This window comes from Crocodylus siamensis, chromosome 2, assembly GCF_052110815.1.
Source record: "Crocodylus siamensis isolate JL-2025a chromosome 2, ASM5211081v1, whole genome shotgun sequence".
In the NCBI taxonomy this organism is placed as follows: Eukaryota; Metazoa; Chordata; order Crocodylia; family Crocodylidae; genus Crocodylus; species Crocodylus siamensis.
In genome coordinates this window covers 46,422,838-46,440,894 of record NC_143396.1, presented here as the reverse complement: position 1 = coordinate 46,440,894, position 18,057 = coordinate 46,422,838, and the positions used below count along the sequence as shown (strand labels likewise).

Sequence of the window (18,057 nt, the reverse complement as noted above, 5' to 3'; positions counted from 1 at the left end):
GAATGCATCATATTTAGATCCATAGACTTATACACATCCAGCTTTTCCAAAGTCTCTCACCTGTTCTTTCACCGCTGTTGGCTGCCCATCCTCTGTCGGGCAACCAGGTAGTTGACCATGCCTATGAAGACTGAGATAAAAAAGGCATCTAGTACTTCAGCCTTTTCCACATAATTTGTCACTAAGTTGCCTCCCCCATTCAGTAAGAGACTTGTACTTTCCCTGATTTTCCTCTTGTTGTTTGCATACTTGTCAAAACCATTCTTGTGACCCTTGACGTACCTTGCTAGCTGCAACTCCAGTTGCACTTTGGCCTTCCTGATTTCATTCCTGCATGCCTGAGCAATACTCTTATACTCCTCCCTAGTCATTTGTCCAAGTTTCCATTTCTTGCAAGCTTCTGTTTTGTTTTAGCTCACTAAAGAGTTTCCTGCTAAGCTAAGCTTCTTCTATACTATACTTGCTATACTTATGCTGTACTTGCTAGTCTTACTGCACATCAGGATGGTTTCTTTAAAATACAACCAGCTCTCCTGGATTCCCTTCCCCCTTGGACTGGCCTCCTGGGGGATCCTCCCCATCAGTTCCCTGAGTGAGTCAAAGTCTGGTTTTCTGAAGTCCAGGGTCCTTACCCTGCTGCTTTCCTTCTTTCCTTTCCTCAGGAACCTGAACTCAGTCATCATGTGGTTGCTGCTGCCCAAGCTGTCATTCATTATTATATTCTCCACCAATTTTTACCTGTTTCTGAGCAGCACATGAAGAAAATCATGGCCCCTAGTTAGCCTCTGTAACACGTGCACCAAGAAGTTGACCCTAACATTATCTAAAAGCTTCCTGGATTGCCTGTATGCTGTTGTATTGCCCTCCCAGCAGATGTCAAGGTGATTCAAGTCCCCGATGAGAACCAGAGCTTGGGATCAGGAAACTTCCACTAGCTGTTTGAAGAAACCCTCATCCTCCTGGTCTGGTGGTCTATAGAAGACACCCATCATATCACCCTTACTGTTCTCCCCTCTGACCCTAACAAAGAAGCTTTCAACAGGCCTGTTTCTAGTTTTACATTGCACCTCTGAGCATTTATTATACAGCTATTTTACATAATGAGCAACTTCTCCTCCTCCACCCTTGCCTGTCCTTCCTGAACAGACCTCTCATTAGAGCCCTGAGTAGCTTTAAATGGTAACCTAGACCAGGCTTCTTAGAAACTTCTAGATGGAAAGGAAATTAAGTGTTCAAGATAATTTATTCCAGGGGTTGGCAGCATACAGCCCACATGCCAGTCCAAAGAGCCACTAGATCAAGCCCATGGAGGTGGTGGGCTTTGCCTGTGCCCACTGCTGGTTCTTCCTACCCTCTCATCTCTAGTCTAATGCAGGCTGGGTAGTTTTGGCTGTCTGCCGGGGGAGGAGAGTAGACAAGGGTAACAGGGAGAAGTAGCAGCAGTACGGACTTAGTTCCCACCATAGCTACCTGCTACTGGAAGTTGCACCCATGCCACAGTCAGAGAGCAGGGGGCTGGGAGAAGTGGTCATGGTGTGAGTGCTGCTCCCACCTGCTGGGCTCCAGTGTGGGTGTAGGCAAAGTCCCCCTGCTGCATACAGCTGAAGTCACCCAGCCTGCACAGGACTGGAGCCAGATTTTTCTGGCCTGCAGCTTGTAAGAAGCTGTTGGCCCCTGATCTATTCTGTTGACATTATCAAAGACTGACTTCATCCTCAGTAGTTAAGAAAAGTAAAGTTCAATAGTAAGAGATCATAAGAATGCAGAAGGTTAGGAAAGGCCAACAATTTAGTTTTATGGTAAAACTGAAAGCAATTGTAAAAACCTAGACGTTGTTTCATAAGCATGGGAAAAAAAGACTGGCTTTTATAGCATTTGTGGAGGTAGAATGACAGTTTTAAATGAGAAGGGATAGATGGATTTAAGAGAGGAAGCAAAGGATGCATGATTTACTCTGATGTACTGCACACTATGCACTCCATACCATAAGTGATTTGGCAGAAACAGCAAGTCATGTTTCACATTGAATTTAGAATAGAATAAAGGAAAGAAAGAAGGAAAGACAGATGTGCTTTTACATATAGTTAAGAGGGAAATTAAAATTGTAGAAAGAATTTGAACTCCAAAGAACTCTATAGAAGCCAGAGGGCCAACTGGCTTTTCTTCAATGATTTATCCAGTAAAAAAGCTTGGGTGGAGTTGGTGGCTGCACTTACTGGCATAGTTAGGGGTAAGAGGGACACTGATTTAGGGGAGAGCACCAGCATGGAGTCCATGACACAACAGCAACAGGTCCATGTTGCAGAAGCAGAAACCAGGGGCTGGCAGGCCATGCCATGGCACTAGCAACCAGGACAGGTAAAACTTACATGCCCACACACATGCTGTTCAGCAGGGTTTTGCCCAGGGCACAGAACTTACTAGTTATGTCTCTGACTCTACTATTGATTTGCTGGGGGCTATGCAACTGAAATGGGGCAGTATGCAGCCTTCATAATTTTTTAGATGAAGGGGATTTCATGGAAAATAAATTTCCCAGGAGGTGATCCCTCATCTTGAATCAAGCAATGATTACACATTCCATGAAAGACAAGAGTGACACTTACAGTTTTCTCTCTTACATTTTGCCACTTTAGGATACATTTCAATTTGACCTGAAATGGATGAAATATGAGCAGGAGGGAAAGAGTCCAACATGTCATTTCCATATGAGAGACCAGTAGGAACAACTTTGTAAATGCTGGAAACACCAGAATGCCAAATGCCTGGATGAATGGTTTTTCCAAAGGAAAGAACACAACTAATGTAAAAATTTGCTCCTAGAAGTTTCAGTTGAACCATATTTTTAAAATGGTTTTGTTTAAATCTGCAATTAAGCAATGTTCAGTGCTAGTTTGGCTATACCTCTTCCTGATCTCTGTTTTCATCTAAACGATACAAATTATAATGTAGACAGACTTAAGAGGGAAGGATTCAAAACCGACTAGTCTAAAAAAGTTTATAAGTACTATATTTCCCACTGTCAACTGTATTGGGAGCCCTAGTATAGGCAAAACAAGGGAAAGGTTTACTACTGGGGGCCACCCTTTTTGGCAAGCCTGCCACAAATTTGGCAAGCCTGCCCTTACACTCTGATCCAATTTGCTGTTTGCTTTCTGCTCCCCTTTCCCTGACCAATCTGCTGTTCTACTTTCTGCTCCCTGCCCTGTGCTTCCCTACCTTATCTTTCTGCTGCTTGCTCTGTGCCACTCTGATGCTCTATTCCCCTTCCAAAATCAGCTGTGTGCCAAAGACAGAGGCGGCCTGTTTCACACAGTTTGGCCGCCAGTGGCCTGGACAATTCTCGTAGTTGCAATATGTTTAAATACTGATTAAACATCCATCAAACAAGGTCTGAGAGACTTTCTAGGAGGTACTGTTAATCTGCTCTGTAAGGTAACAACAGTCTACTCTGAAAGCAGAGACCATACCTGCTGAAGAATGTTTCCTGTGGTATTTATAGATTTGCTCCCGATTTGTATAACATTTTGTATAAATTCAGTCTTCATGGCTTGAAACAGCTGCTGGTTTGTAACCTCAGAAAGGTAAATGGTCTCTGGCCTTTCAAAGGCAAGAAGGAAACAGTTATGTAACTGCCTGAGTAAGCAGTTTCAGGCACAGAAAGATGTAGTTTTTTTCACAAAATAGTGTTGTTAGTACACTGGAAAGGACTACTGTTGGCTTAGAAAAAGAAGAATTTCCTGAAAGGTACTAACATTTTTGTAGGAATAAACAATAGAAGCTCCACTTAAAAAAAATAAATAAATGTGTATACCTGTAAATCTGTAGTGTATGCTCATACACTCTGCTGCTCCCTAATTCTCACACAGCTGTGGGCAAGAACCTCATGTAACGGCTGCTGGCAACTATAATTACAGAGATTCAGAAGTTTTGAAAGCCAACTAAAATTTAGACTAGCAAAAACTGGAGAGGGAAAAGGAAAGGATTTGGAAAGGAGTTGCAAAGGAAGATGGGATTTAGTCAGAAAAAGGACAAAAGGCACTGTAGGTCTGTTGTTAGAGGAGCCAAGTGATTTAGCAGCAAGAGCAATGGTAAGGAACAATGCAAAATTCCATAAACAAGCTTCCTGAATAAGCTTCCTTAAGTTTTGGTGTCTGAAAAGCCAATCTTGCACTCAATCCAGAGTCTGATAATCAGGGACCTGCGTTTTCTGTTCACTACGGAAAAATACTGAAAAGGAGAAAATCTGCATTTTTTAAAGGAGAAAAATGTGGGAAATGGGAGGTTTCCCCTTGCAGGCTGGCAGAGTTCCAGCCTGCAAGGGGCTGCTTGGGGCTGGGGAGAGTGGGATGCACAGGGTGTCACATCCATGTGTGCGCACAATCATGCACGTGACAGCCAGGCAGTGTGGACAGCAGCTCTCACACGTAAGTTGGGGAAGGGGAGAGGGTGCAGATTGAGTCCCCACTGGTGAAGGAGAGAGGGAGTGGGAATAGGGGGACATGCGTCCCCCAGATTTGTTCATGGGGTGAGGGTGGATGTGAGCTGCCTCCTTTGGGCTTGGAGTTCCCCAACCTGGACCCCCATGGGCCTCCGTGGCCCAGTGAGTGGGCCCTGGTGTGTGTGTGTGTGTGTGTGGGGTGGGGGGGCAGAGAGCTTTAGCCACCAGGAGCCCTGCGCTGGCCCTGCTGCTTTGGCATTGTGCCCCCTGCCTGCCGAGCACCAGTAGGGGTGGTATGGAGTTGTGCCCCCTGCTGCTGCGGCAATGTGGCCAACATGTAGCACTTGGCACTGGCACTTATTTTGCCTGTCCTGCTCTGCCCTTCTGTGCTGGGTCGTACCTGCTGGGCCACCAGAGGCTCCCAGAGAGAGGACAGCAGGGCAGGGAGCCCTGAGCCAGCAGCAGGAAGCCTGCATCCTTCCTCTGCCTCCCCCTCTCACCCCAAGGCTCTGCTTCGGACGTGCCACTTGTGGGGAGGAGCACGGGGTGGGGAAGGAGCTGGGCTCTATGCTCCACTCCAGCTGAAGCAGTTGCTGCCTCACATGGATGGCATCTGGGGCTTGAGCGCTGCTGACAGGGGGCTGTGAGCCTTGGCCCTGGTCCCATGAGGCATGGCTTGTGAACTCAGACTGGTGGGGTGGATGGAGCGTCCCACAGGAGCGCAGGGGTGGGGGTTTGCAGCCAGTTGGGAGCAGGGGTTTTTCAGTCTCCCCACTACCTGCTGGAGTGCCCGGCTAGCTGCAAACACACCCTCCCCACTCCCGGTCGGCTGCAACCCACCCGCCTCCCACTCCCATGGGACACTCCACCTGCCCAACCAGTTTGAGTTCACCAGTCACGCCTGGGTCCCATCGCCCTGGAAGGGGGACAGGGACTCCATCTGGCAGAGCTGGGGGAGGGCAGGGTGCTGAGGGTTGTGAGTGAAGGGTACCAGCAAGGCTGGGGTGGGGGTGGATGGCTATGGGTGGGAACTGAGGGGCACCGGCAGAGCAGAGGGCTGTGGCCTGGGGGTGAGAGGCTCTGGCAGAGAATTTGCAATTTTTAAACAGAGAAATCCAGGATCCCTGCCAATAATACTCTCAAAATAAACTGACAGGCCTAGTCAAGAAGCACTGATTAGAGACTAGTAAATGTAAATGTTTACAGGTCTCCAAAATACATACAACCAGAGTGAGCCTCTGGAGAAATGACAAATTTAGTACATTTTCTATTATGCATGCTCAAGACAAGATTTTCAAATATTCATAACTTGGCTAATTCCTGACTGACTCTTTTTCAGATCATTGAATTCTCCTGAAAGAAACTATTACACTGAGTCTCAAGGTAACCAACTGAACGTTCTGCTTGTCTAATAGTCTGGCAATCATTTTGCTGTAGGAAATCAGGTTCTATTTCAAACCATTTAAAAACAGCAAAAGGAATTTCTCAAAAAACACTTCTTTTTGTCAGAGACTGTTCATGAAAAAAACTGGCCCTAATAGGGACTGTATTTGTAAAGAATTCTGCTTAAAGAATTACAAACAGCCTCCACAGAGGATTTGCAGTAGTGATGTACAGTTACAGCTAATGGCAAGACCAAAAAATCAACATACATTTAAACAACTCCCACAACTTCAAAGTTATAACAGCTGATACAGCCAAATTCCAGGCATTTTTTTGTAACCTTAGTGTAGGTTTCAGAATGACTTGGTAAAAGGAAAGGACTGAACTGTTCATTAAAAATTCAAAAATGAAAGCCAAGTTTATTATCGCTCTTCTTTACCAGGCCTCAGAACAGCCAATTTCTAGGGCTGTGCAAAACAGCATCATTTCGTTTCGATTGTTGTTTTGCTGTTTCAATGGAACAGTGTTTCATTCAGAATTTCATTTAGTTTAGAAACAGCTGTTCTGTTTTGTTTCGTTGAAACTGCTTTGCTGTTTCAATGCTGTTTTGATGTTTTGCCCATAGGCTATAATGGGGAAGCATGAAACTGCCTACAACTCTGTCATTTTTTGGCAGATGTGGATGAAAACAGCAAGGATGGTAGGTCCTTCTGAGGGCATGAAGCCTGCCAAGTTTCAAGGAGATAGGTGAATAGGTTTCTGGGAAACTGCACCTCAAGCTGCTGAAAAGCAAAACTCATGTCACGTGCGTGTAAAGGCACAGCAGGGTGAAAATTGCAGGCATGGTAGCCTCTGCTGAGGCCATTAAGCCTGCCAGGTTTCAAGGAGATAGGTACAGGGGTTTCTGGGAAACTGCACCTCAAGCTGCTGACAAGCAAAACGTGTGATGTGCGTGACTTTGTGTGTGTGTTAAGGCATGTCCTCACTGGCGCTGGGGCCTCTACATGACATAGTAGGGTGTCCAAATGAGGTCACCTCCTCCCCTACAGCCTCAGCCCAGTCTAGCACTTTAAATGACAACACGTTAAATAATTACTTAGTGAGCAGCACAGTAGCATCAGCAGCATCTCAGGCAGCCAAACTGTGACAGAGCCTTTCTTTCCTCTGGCAGCTTCTTCTCCAGCAGCTGCCAGAGAATGCTCCCTGCCAGCCTAGCCCTGGGGCTAGGATGTGCCCAGGCCCTGCATCCTTCCCGTCAGATGCTAGGGGTGTTGGTCTGAGGACATGGCACTGGCAGACAAGGTCCTTTAGGTCAGTCTAATCTGGTGTCTTTTAACAGACAACTGAATAGTTACAGAAATATATTGTAGCAAGGTTTCAGTTAAAAAAACCTTTGTCAGGCTGAGGAAGCACCTGTAGTTGTGTGTGTGTGTGTGCGCGCGCGCGCGTGCGTACGCGCACGCTGTTCCTGGATGGAAGGAATAATAAAGAAGCCAGAGGCTGGCATGCAATGCAGGCAAGAAAGCCAGTCCGTGAAAATGGAACTGGAGGTGTCAGGGTGTACGGGACAGGCTGTGGGGGGAAGAGTAGCAGCGAAGGTAAAAGTGGAGAGGTACCTGGGGAGTCAGATGTCCGGTAGGTTGTAGTGTGTCATAAATCCAATGTCTATGGTTTGCAAATTCAATAAAGCACTGAACCTCACTAAATATGTGGACACACCAAGCAACAACTGTGCACCAGAATGAGTGCACACCAAAAATCTATCAAAGACAAGAACAGAACCCCACTTGTCTCCAATCTCTCAGGCCTGGTCCTCAAAGGGAATTTACAAACCACTTTTCACAAACGAGCCTATGATCTTCACTTCATCAACCTCCTAGGTACAGAAATTCATGGACTCAATATAGACATTGGATTTATGACACACTACAACTTGCCGGACATCTGACTCTCCAGGTACCTCTTCACTTTCACCTTTGCTGCTACTTCCAACTTCTCCCCTCCCCCTACCACTAGCCTGTCCCTCACCCCCTGATGCCTCCATTTCCATTTTCACTGACTGGCTTTCTTGGTTGCATTGCATACCAGCCTCTGGCTTCTTTACTATTTTTTCCATCCAGGAACAGAGCGTGCACGCACACACAGACACACATACACACACACACACAGCGCCTGATGAAGGGTTTTTCAACTGGAAAGCTGCCATCCTAGGCAGCTAAGCTGAGCTCACCTGGAGCCTCACAACTCCACTGCAACCAGGAAGCCTCAGGCCTGTCAAAGACATGATGGGTCTGGGCTTTCCCCAGCCAGGACTGTGTGCATGCGTGTGGTGGCTGGAGGTTACAGCGCCTTCTACCCACCTTTCACTCACGGGGATCCTTGGTCCTGGCATTTCCTGGGACTGCCACATGACCAGCAGTCCCACCAAGCCTCCCAACTGTGGCACAGTGAAGTTTTAGTGGTCATGCCCAGGACCTGGGGCCTCCTTCCTCATAGCCCTAGCCCATACCTCCAAGTTTGTACTGGAATGGAAGCTCAGCAGGGACACGTTCTTCCTTGCTGGCTGGTGATGCAGTGTGTGTCCCATTCAGCTCTGAGAGTGGAGCATTAAATGGTTTTTAAAAAATGAAAAAAGGAAATAGGTATGGACAGAGTGAGGAGGGTGGCATTCACTCCATCTGCACCTGGAGCTTGGGGAACCCCAGCAGTGAGCAACACCAGCTGCTCCACCAAACCAGGACCCAAGCAGTTGCAGTGTGGTGTCACTACATCCCCAGCAATGCTGAACACCCTTTTGCTCAGAACACTGGTCAGTGGACAGAAAAGGTGTTCCTGGGCAGCCGTGGCTAGATCCGGCCACATCTGGCTGCAGTTTACCCAGTAAGGCAAGGAGGTCACACAGCAGCGGCTCCACGTCCTCAGTGACCAAGGCCTGAGCGATACCTGCCTGATGGTAAGGTCTGATGTCTCTGGATCCTACCATGCAAGCCATACCCTCAGCCCACATTTGCAGTGCCTGTGGTAGAGGAGGAGACTGGCTGGTGGATGATGTGCTAGCATGGGACAGTGGATCCCCCTCTTCCATATCCCCCTGCCTCTGCCATTCTGCCTTCCTGACTCTCTTCACCAGCACTTCCATCCACTGATTAAGGCTTTGTTTGCTGCATACGCTGCCCTTCACCCTTGGGTCACACATGGCGGCTAGCATGTGGACTGTACTGGACTGCAACAGATCAATTTGTTTTCTGATGCCCTCCTTCAGCTGCCTGTTCCTGGCTGAGGCAAGCCACTGTCACCAGTACCTGCACGTCTGGTGACAGTGGCTTGCCCCAGCCAGGAACTCTAATCCCCTGGAAGCTCTCTATTTGGATCTGAAGTTCCCTCACTACAGGGATCGCCTGGCTAAGGAAGGCATTGCCAGTGCTGAAGGTCTCGGTGGCCTCAAGGAAGGGCTTGAGGACCACCAAGATCTGGGAGATGGTATCCCACTCAGCTCTGTTAAGGTGGCCACTGACCCCAATCTCCCAGAGCAAGGCCATCTCATGGATGGTCTTCAGTTGCTTCACCAGCTTCTTGAGTATTAAGTATGTGGAGCTCCATGGCACCCATGATCTCTGTTGCTGTGTGAGACTCATCCATCACCTTGGCTTGAAGCAGAGCCCACCAGCAGCCTGACTGGTCACACTCTTGCTCTCTGAGGAAGAGGTAGGTGTGATCTCCACTTAGGTTGCTCCAGGTGTCTCAGGTGAAATGTAAGGCCACCTGCAGACCTGCCTTCTGCAGCGCCTCCTTCAAGTACTCCCTGTATGCCTTATACAGGGAGGGTACCACTGTCCTGCTGAAGGTTGTGTGTGTGGGCACTTGGTATGGTGGGGCCATGAGCGCCAGGAGCTGCTGAACCCTGGCCACTCAACTAAGGAGAAGGGCTGACCATCCACAGCAAGCATCTCCCCAACACCCTGGGTGATCTCATTCGTCCTTGCAATGCACCCCCCCTTTCTGTCTGCTTTTCCCCCACTTTTCCAGGGTGGCCTGCCTCTGCTTTGGGGTAATGGAGGCTTTGGAGCGAGAGGGGGACTTCCCTTTGGGCACGCTCCCTCTGGTGCCAGGCTGAGGAGGAGCAAGGGCAAAGGTGTGGTGCCCGCAGAGATACATCAGTATCCCTGTGGTGCTCATGTATTTTGTTCCCTTGCCGTGGCTGGTTTTGGTTTAGCAGTGCAGGCAGATAGTGTACGTGGGATCATCTTCCAGCTCAAAATGATTCCAGATCACACTACCTGCTCACTTCTGGGGTGCAGGTGCATGTGTGGATGCTGCAATTTCCCTCTCCTCAGCAGGCAGAGGCACAGCAACTGGAGCAGCTGAGCCACTTGCCTCCACAACCTCTACCTCAGCCTCCTCTGAAGTGCCTTCTGGGGAAGGAGACCTGGCTTTAGGGAAAACTTGAGGGGTGTGGAGCACAAACTCAGATGATTCCCCCTCCTTCCCCAGAATTTCTCTTGCGAGGGCACTCAGCTCCAGCTCCAGCTCCAGCTCCAGCTCCAGCTCCAGCACTTGAAGGCTCAGCATGGGAAATGAAATGGAGGTGGAGGAGACTGTCATGTTGGTGCTGCTGCTTGTTGCCATGGTGGTGGTGGGTGGGAGTTACGGCTGGTGCTCTTGGAGGGGATACAGAATCAGGCACAGGCAGTGGCACTGCTCCCCTCTCCTTGCTGCCTGTAATAGTGGAAGCCCATGCCTGCTTGTTGTAGCAAAGAGGCTACGTCTGAGTTGGTGGGGGAGGGGGGGAATGTACACCTCTCCCTCTACCCACTTTTCTACCCCTCCCCAAAGGCTTGCCAGCTGCCTTTCCAGCATGCTTCATAGTGTGTTTCATAGTGTCTTGTCTTTATAAAAATACATAAATGTATATGTGCCTTCTTATATAAATTCTATAGTATAATATGCAATATAATTATGAAATTGAAAATAGTAAATCAATAAATATAATAATAATATAAAAGGGTCTAGAAAGAAAACAAAAGTTATTGAGGAATCCCACTTGCTAGGGTAGCAAGTACGAAATCAAATCAATCGTAGTAGTAGCTTTTGTTGTTTAATGCTCTTGAACTTCTGGAAGATAGCTCAGTAACTGACCCCAAGGCAGAAAGCAGGCCAGTTCAAACAATGCTGCCTTTTATGCTGTTTTTCCATCCCTCCCCCAGAGCACTGGGATTGGAAGGGACCTCACGGAAAGATCACAGTCACTGGCCAGCTACACAGTCAATGTCAGAGCAGTCCTTCCCACTCTTCCCCCTTCCTCTTCTTATTTTCTGTTTCCCTGCAGGCAAGCCCAGTTTGAGCTTCGAAATTCAAAATGTTTCAAAACTTTCAAAACATTTCAACTGCCCTTGTTTTGTTTTGAGGCTGTTTTGAAGCCCTTCGTTTCATGTAATTTTCGCTGTTTTGAGCTCAAAACGAGTCGAAACAGTGTCAAAACAAAACAGCTGACAAAATTTCACAAAGACCTACCAATTTCCCCTATCCTTTCAAAAGAAAAGAAAAAAAGAAAAAGGAAAAACAAATATTGAAAATCTCCTATCATTAAACAGATCAGTTATGCTGAATTCTCTGACATTTTTAGATATCCTGTGCAGTAGGACTGACAACTGGATGGCGCTACTATCACTTCTATAACCATAACAATAAAAATATTTGAAAAGCAGTATTTTTAAAAGAAGCCAGAGTCCTTTTTGGGCATGTTGGAGCCTAAATACTACTGACTTTCAGTAGGTTTTAGGATTATAAAGCAAAATTTGCCCAGAACCTAATAATAAAGTGTTGTACTGTTTTGTTTTTAGAATTTTTTGTTTTTCAATAAACAGGAAAAGCTGTGCTAACTGGTATTTTAGTAACCAGCACACTCTGTTAACTGGAATTTTTGGCCTGCTGGCCAGACATGAGAGGGGAGGGAGAGCTTACATGCGGTGGCCACTGCCGCCACCCACCACCCTGAACTGCCGCTGCTCTGCATGCGGTGGCTGCCATCTCCCCTCCCCCCGCTCTGTGTGTGGCCTCCACTTGCTCTGCGTCAAGCCGAAAACCCCTGCCTCAGGTAACCAGCATTTTTAGATTACCGGCACCCCCCATACTCTACTCATGCTGGATAACAGAACTTTTACTGTATGTGTCATTAGGGCTTTAAAAAACCTTAAATATATTCTTTTCTTTTCTTTGACTTATATATGAAAAAGTGTAGAAAGAATTGTTTGTCTATTTGATGAAAAAATAGTGAACAAGGTGTTTCGAACAGAAATCTAAACTTTTTGTTTAGCCAATTTGGCTTTTTAAATACGTGCATTTGTAATATTTGTTTTGTATTATTAATTCTATTTTTATCCTTTGATATAATAATTCCTGTCAAAACATGACAGACTAGAGAAAGAGCTGTGATAACCAGGGATCTGGATTTTCCGTTTCCCATGGAAAAATGGAGAAAAACGCAGATTTTCCCCTTTACCTGAGGAAAATGTGGATTTCTCATTTTAACCGAGAAACGTGTGGATTTTGCAGTTTTGCAAAGAGCTCTCTGCAGGCTGGCAGAGTTCTAGGCTGCAAGTAGCTGAGGGGGAGTGGGAGGAGGGCAGTCAGGCAGGGAGCATCATGTACATGCACATGGCTTCCAGGCAGCTTGGAGAGCAACTCCCATAGGTAAGTGATGGGGGGATTGAAGCCTCCAGAGGGAGGGAGGGAGGGAAGGACTTGGGCAGGGCTGGGGCCAGGGCTGCTGCTCAGCTGGGTAGTGCATGGGGCTTGGGGCCCGGGGCCGCAACGCACAGCCACAGGGACCCAGCGGGGAACACGATAGGGCTGTGGGCGACTTGTCCAGGAGGTGGGGCGGGGGAGGGGATGGCTTGCCACCACTGTGTGCACTCCCAGGGAGGGGGCAAGGGGGACCTGTGTCCCCCAGATCTGTGCGCAGGGCAGGGTGGGTGTGGGCTCCCCACCCTGCTGCCCTTCCCCAGGGCCTCCACAGCCCAGTGGATGTGACCCAGCACTGCAGGGTACAGTGGGGTCACGTGGGGAAGTTCGTTGTTGCTCTGCTGTGCTCTGCTCTGGTGAGGCACCCCTGCACGCGCAACTGCAGCAGGGGTGGTGGCATGGGGTTGTGCCCCTCATTGCTACCACACATGGATGGCACGCATTGTCAGGGCAGTATGAAGCTCGCAGTGGCAACAACTTCTCTACATGGCCCCGTTGTTCCCTGCAGTGCTCGGTCACACCTGCTGGGCCGCTGATGCCCTGGGAGAAGGCAGCACAGTGGGAGCCCAGCAAGGCCAGCAGGCGATGGGGGGCCAGTGAAGGGCATAAGCAGGGCTGGGTGGGCTGTGGCCTTTCATTTTAATCACAGATTTTGGGTTTTTTATTAGAGAATTTGTGATTTTTTTATCAGGGAAAACCAGGATCCCTGGTGATAACAGATTAAAGCTTTTCTGTGTTTTATAAACCACACCCTTTATATACTAGATAAAGGCTGTGGTTGATAAGCAAAGGCATGCTTTTTGCCATCAAGAGCACCTTCTCCTGTCTTTTAGTGTCAATTAATAATACCAAATATTGCAACCCACAGTTGCAATGAAAAGCAGAAACTGATATAGCATTGATACAAAACTGTCCCTTCAAATAGCCATGTACCCTATTTTCATAATTATCATTTTTAAAGAATTTTCTTCTTTTATATCACCTGCTGTTCGTTTGTTATTACAAATAATATTTGACTAAATTATCTTAACCTCAGCTTCTTGGATTTTTTTAAAATGTGCAATAAATGTAAATCTCAGGGTTCAATATATCAAAATATGCAAGTAAGGTATTATACATTGTTTGCCACATCTCCATGCCTTAATTTTTCTAACAGAAGTGTTTTCTAACTAAAAAGCCCCCCCACCTTAAAAACCATGTCCATGTACAGTGTTTTAGTACTTTCTGCATCCAACAACTAATAGTTCACTAGAGAGAACATGAGATTCTATGTAGCAGCTTCCCACAGAAAGGCATTTAGGATGATCAAGAGTAACAAGTTGTGACGTATACTAATTAAAACAGTATTTTCCATGCAAGGCCATTCTAGAGAAGCCAGAGCATATGCTATAAAAAATAAGCATTTTCAGCAGACTGTACTACTGGCTAGTGGGTCATACCATTTTTGGTTTTTGTAACTGCAGTTTAGAAAAGTTAAAGAACAAAGTGGCTACTTTATAATACAAACATTCTCTTTAGAGGTCTAAACACTGCTGGATTTTTCCTAGGTTTAGTAGCATCAGGCATTTATGTTAATTGCTTTAAGAATGCATGAAACAGGTTTGAGATCACACATATATATATGCGCCACAAGATGGCGCACTAACAGAACAGCAAACACAAAAAAATAAAATTGCCACTAAAAGAAACTATTTTAAGGATACTAAGGAAAAAAATTACAGTCAATAATAGATCTAACACAGTGACATCTGTAAATACTGATAGATTCCCCTAATTCACCTTTTCAGGATAGCATCTCTCCTGGAGGGGGAAAAATATACGGTTTAATTTTAGGAAAGAAACGAGTCTTTAAAATTTTTTCAAAATCCATGCAACTGAGCAAAATGCTTAACAGAGCACTATGCATCACTGAATAATTTGTAATAAAAGCAAAGGTCTGTGTATATTTACAGATATTAGATTGTTCCACGGGGGGGGAAAAGCTTTCCTTATTGACAGAAATATTTTGACTGAGGCTTAAGCAAATCAGCTGAGCAAGAGTGACTGCATAGTACTGCAGAGTAGTAGCAAGAATTTGTTATTATAAAATCAGTGCTTTCAAATTTGTAAACCATGATGGTTGACACAATCCTGTAAAATAAGTTGCTCACTATTTTAATGAGAAAGGTCTAACTACCAATCAAATTTAAGAAAATTTAGACAGACACCTGAACTGGGTCTAGCTTTTTCTTGTCTTGTGTGCGCCATGGGTACATCTGTGGAGGCCTACTCCTGGGATCATAAGTAAAGTTTTTCAGGAATGATGGTTTTGATTTGAGGAAAGGTAAGAATTATGTCCCCCAGGTACTAACATTACAATTAAGATTTCTCTCTAGAAAATATCAATTACCTCTACATACAAGAAAGTATGGCATTGATAACCAAAAAGAGGAAGTACAAAGACTAAGAATAATGTTTTTCCTTTTGTTTTGTAGAGTAGATCTTGACCTTGGATTTCTGATCTTTTATCCATCCATATACAGGAAGCAGTACATTAGTGCTGTATCCCACAACTGTTTCTAAGAGGTGTGCTTCATTCAGTGGCACAACAGGACAGGGTCATGCTGATTGTGGTGGCTACTATTGCAATGCCCCAAGAACAAAGGTGCCTGGGGCTGCTACCCTGGCCACCCAACCTCATATGTGTTACTTGTTTCATCTCTCCCAGGAAGGAAAGGTTAGAATGATAGGTATCCCTTTGATGACCCAGAGCAAATAAGATAAGGCACTATGTAGTCAGACATCTTTAGTTGTTCTCAACCTTTGTAGCTTTCAGGCACCTCTTGAAAAATGTCAGGTTGTAGATTTTGCTCATTGACTTGGGTACCTTGAGATCCTTCCAAGGGTGCCATGGAGTGCCACACAACGTTGGTACTGTTAAGCATGCAAATGTGACTCACAAGTTAAACCCAGAGATTTCAAATAGATATCCAATGTTCAAAAAGTTCTGCCCTGCTGCTGTCTTTCTGAGTTCTTTGCAACAGAAGAACTTCTCTATTATTTTTCTGTAGTCAAAAATAAGTGAGACCTAAAAGCTGGCATTTTCTCAGGGGTGCTGTCCAGGGGTGCCTTGAGCTTTGAAAACCACTGCCCTAGAGTCAGAAAACAGAAAGTAACTTGGGGTTTTGGACTGATTTAGGCCAGGGATTTGAACCAGGGACTGCCATCTCTGAGAGGAGAGTTCTAAGCACTGTAAAGTTACTCTTCTTTATCTAGCCTGATGAATATTTAATTATTTTATACAACTTAGAAGTTTCCACAAGAAAAACTGAGATTCCCATCCCCCTGTATCTTGTATCAAAAAGGAACTAAATAGTGTGCCATCAGGAGGAACGCACTGTGGTCATAAGATACTTCTACTGTGCTGCTTTTGCCGATTGCAATTAGTTGTGCAATTAAAAAAAATTAGTAGCAATTAATCGTGATTTTAATTGCACAGCTAAAAACTCAAAATTATGCACAGAAAAGCTCAAAGTTATGCAAAATTATTCAGGTACTTTGTGTGGGGGGGGTGTGTGTCTGGGGGGCGGGGGATCTGTGAAGGTGGGGGGAGCTGTGGGTGTGCGTGGGGTTTGGAGCCCAGGAAGGGGGTTTCCCATGTACCCTAGCAGAATACAGGGTACAGTGGGTCAAAAGTGAGGGGCAGCGGCAGGTCTGGGGAGCCTGTGGCTCGAGAGCAAGGGGCAAACACACAGGCACAGATGCACACAGATATGGACGCGCACAGACAGACACGCACGCATGCAGACACACAGGTAAGGGTGGAGGGAAGGAGCCAGTGCGGGGGGGATGGGACGGGGGACAGATCAAGGCCACAGTGAGGGAGGGAGTGGGACAGATGTAGGAGCAGGGGCAGGGGTGAATGGGGCCCTAGGACAGGTGGTGGGACAGAACTGCAGGCCAGTCGGCTCGTCCAGGGGCACAGGGGGGGCTCTTGCTGCTGTGCTCACCCCAAGGGAGGCGTGAGGGGCATGTGACCCCTGGATTTGTGCATGGGGCGGAGGCAGGCTGCCACTGTGGGTTCGGTTCTGCACCCCACTGCTGTTGCTTAAAGAGCTGCGTGATGCCATGTGCCTTGCATGCGCTGGGCGGGGGCATGGGACATGGCGTAGTCAGTGCATGGAAGGCACATGGCATTGCACAGCTTTGGAGGCAACAGCAGCAGGGTGCAGAGCCCAGTCTGTAGTGGTAACCCATCTCCGCCCCACGCACAAATCCAGGGGGAATGTGTCCCTGTATGAGCCAACCAGGCTGTGGCTCCATCCCACACCCTGTCCCAGGGCCGCATTCACCCCAGCCCCTGCCCCGCATCGGTCCCAATCCCTCCCTCACTGTGACAGCCTTGATCTGTCCCCTTGCCCCCCATTCCTTCCCCTCCACAGACTTACCTGCTGTGCTGGCAGTGCTACACACACTGGGCTGTGATCCTGGCCAGGTGCAGGCTGCAGCTGCATGTTCCTCTGTGCATGCCCCTCCCTCTCTGCTGCAGCTGCCAGGAGCTTGTGCCCAGACTGCCCTGCAGGCAGCCCTCTGTAGTGCCACCACTGCCCCACGTTGGGGGGGGGGTAAGCCCTGTTACCCCTGGCCTTCTGCCACCTATGACTGTGGTTCAGTTCTGGGACACTCTTTTGAGGGCTTGGGAACATCCTTGCCAAATATTCCTGCTATAAATCTGGCAAAGAGGAAAGTTAAATCAGGGTCTTCAGTATCTCAGGTAAGATCCAATATCCTAAATATTAGGACAGCAGGGGCATACTCAGTCCTTTTCCTACTGACTGGTTTTATGAATGGTTTCTAAGTCCCCAAAACTGTTTATGGCATACACTGCTTATGCTTATGGCAAAACTGCATATTCTGGTGCACAAAGTATTAGGCAGACAAAGTTATTTGGGCAAAGTATTAGTTAATTTTTTTGCCCACTTCTGTGGCTACTTGAAGAATAAAGTACTTCCCACTGCAAGTAAAGTTGACAGAATCCACGGGTGTCTCAGATAACTTCAAATAAAGTACTTGTGGAGGGGGAGGGTACTATCCTATGTGAATAAAGGTATTGGAAACTGTCCCATAGTGATTGTAAGTGCTTAATACTTCTGGCAGCAATTCAAGCACTTTATACACAACAGCAGCTCACAGTGCAATAACTGGGCATGTATTGATTATAGAGGAGTATATTTCAAATCTCACTAATAGCTGCAGGATAAATACTGCGCTCACCTTGTGTGTTAGAGAATTGAAATTGTCTATACGTGAAAAAAAACTCACTATGCAATTGAGTTATAAAAGACTGAACAACTTATTACTTGACATACATTCACACTGTTGGGCTCCTGTGAGGAGAGAGTAAACATTTTTTTTTATTAAGGGTTAGAAAGATGTAATACCAATTTCCTGGCTAGAGAGATTATAGATTGTTACACTGAGCAAATCCAGATGTTGTCTCTGAGGAAGCCCAA

General features: G+C 46.7%; 1 protein-coding gene and 1 long non-coding RNA gene across 3 annotated transcripts in view; one reads left to right on the top strand and one right to left on the bottom strand.

Annotated features, from left to right (window-relative positions):
* The window catches only part of LOC149870184 (uncharacterized), a 60,902-nt gene extending 54,984 nt beyond the window's left edge, over positions 1-5,918 (top strand). The window contains exon 4 of the long non-coding RNA XR_016440700.1: positions 5,781-5,918. This is a non-coding gene — a long non-coding RNA (uncharacterized LOC149870184). The remainder of the gene's footprint in view (positions 1-5,780) is intronic.
* Positions 1-18,057, bottom strand: part of NWD2 (NACHT and WD repeat domain containing 2) — a 131,175-nt gene that overhangs the window by 38,326 nt on the left and 74,792 nt on the right. The gene's annotated exons all lie outside the window — the stretch shown is intronic.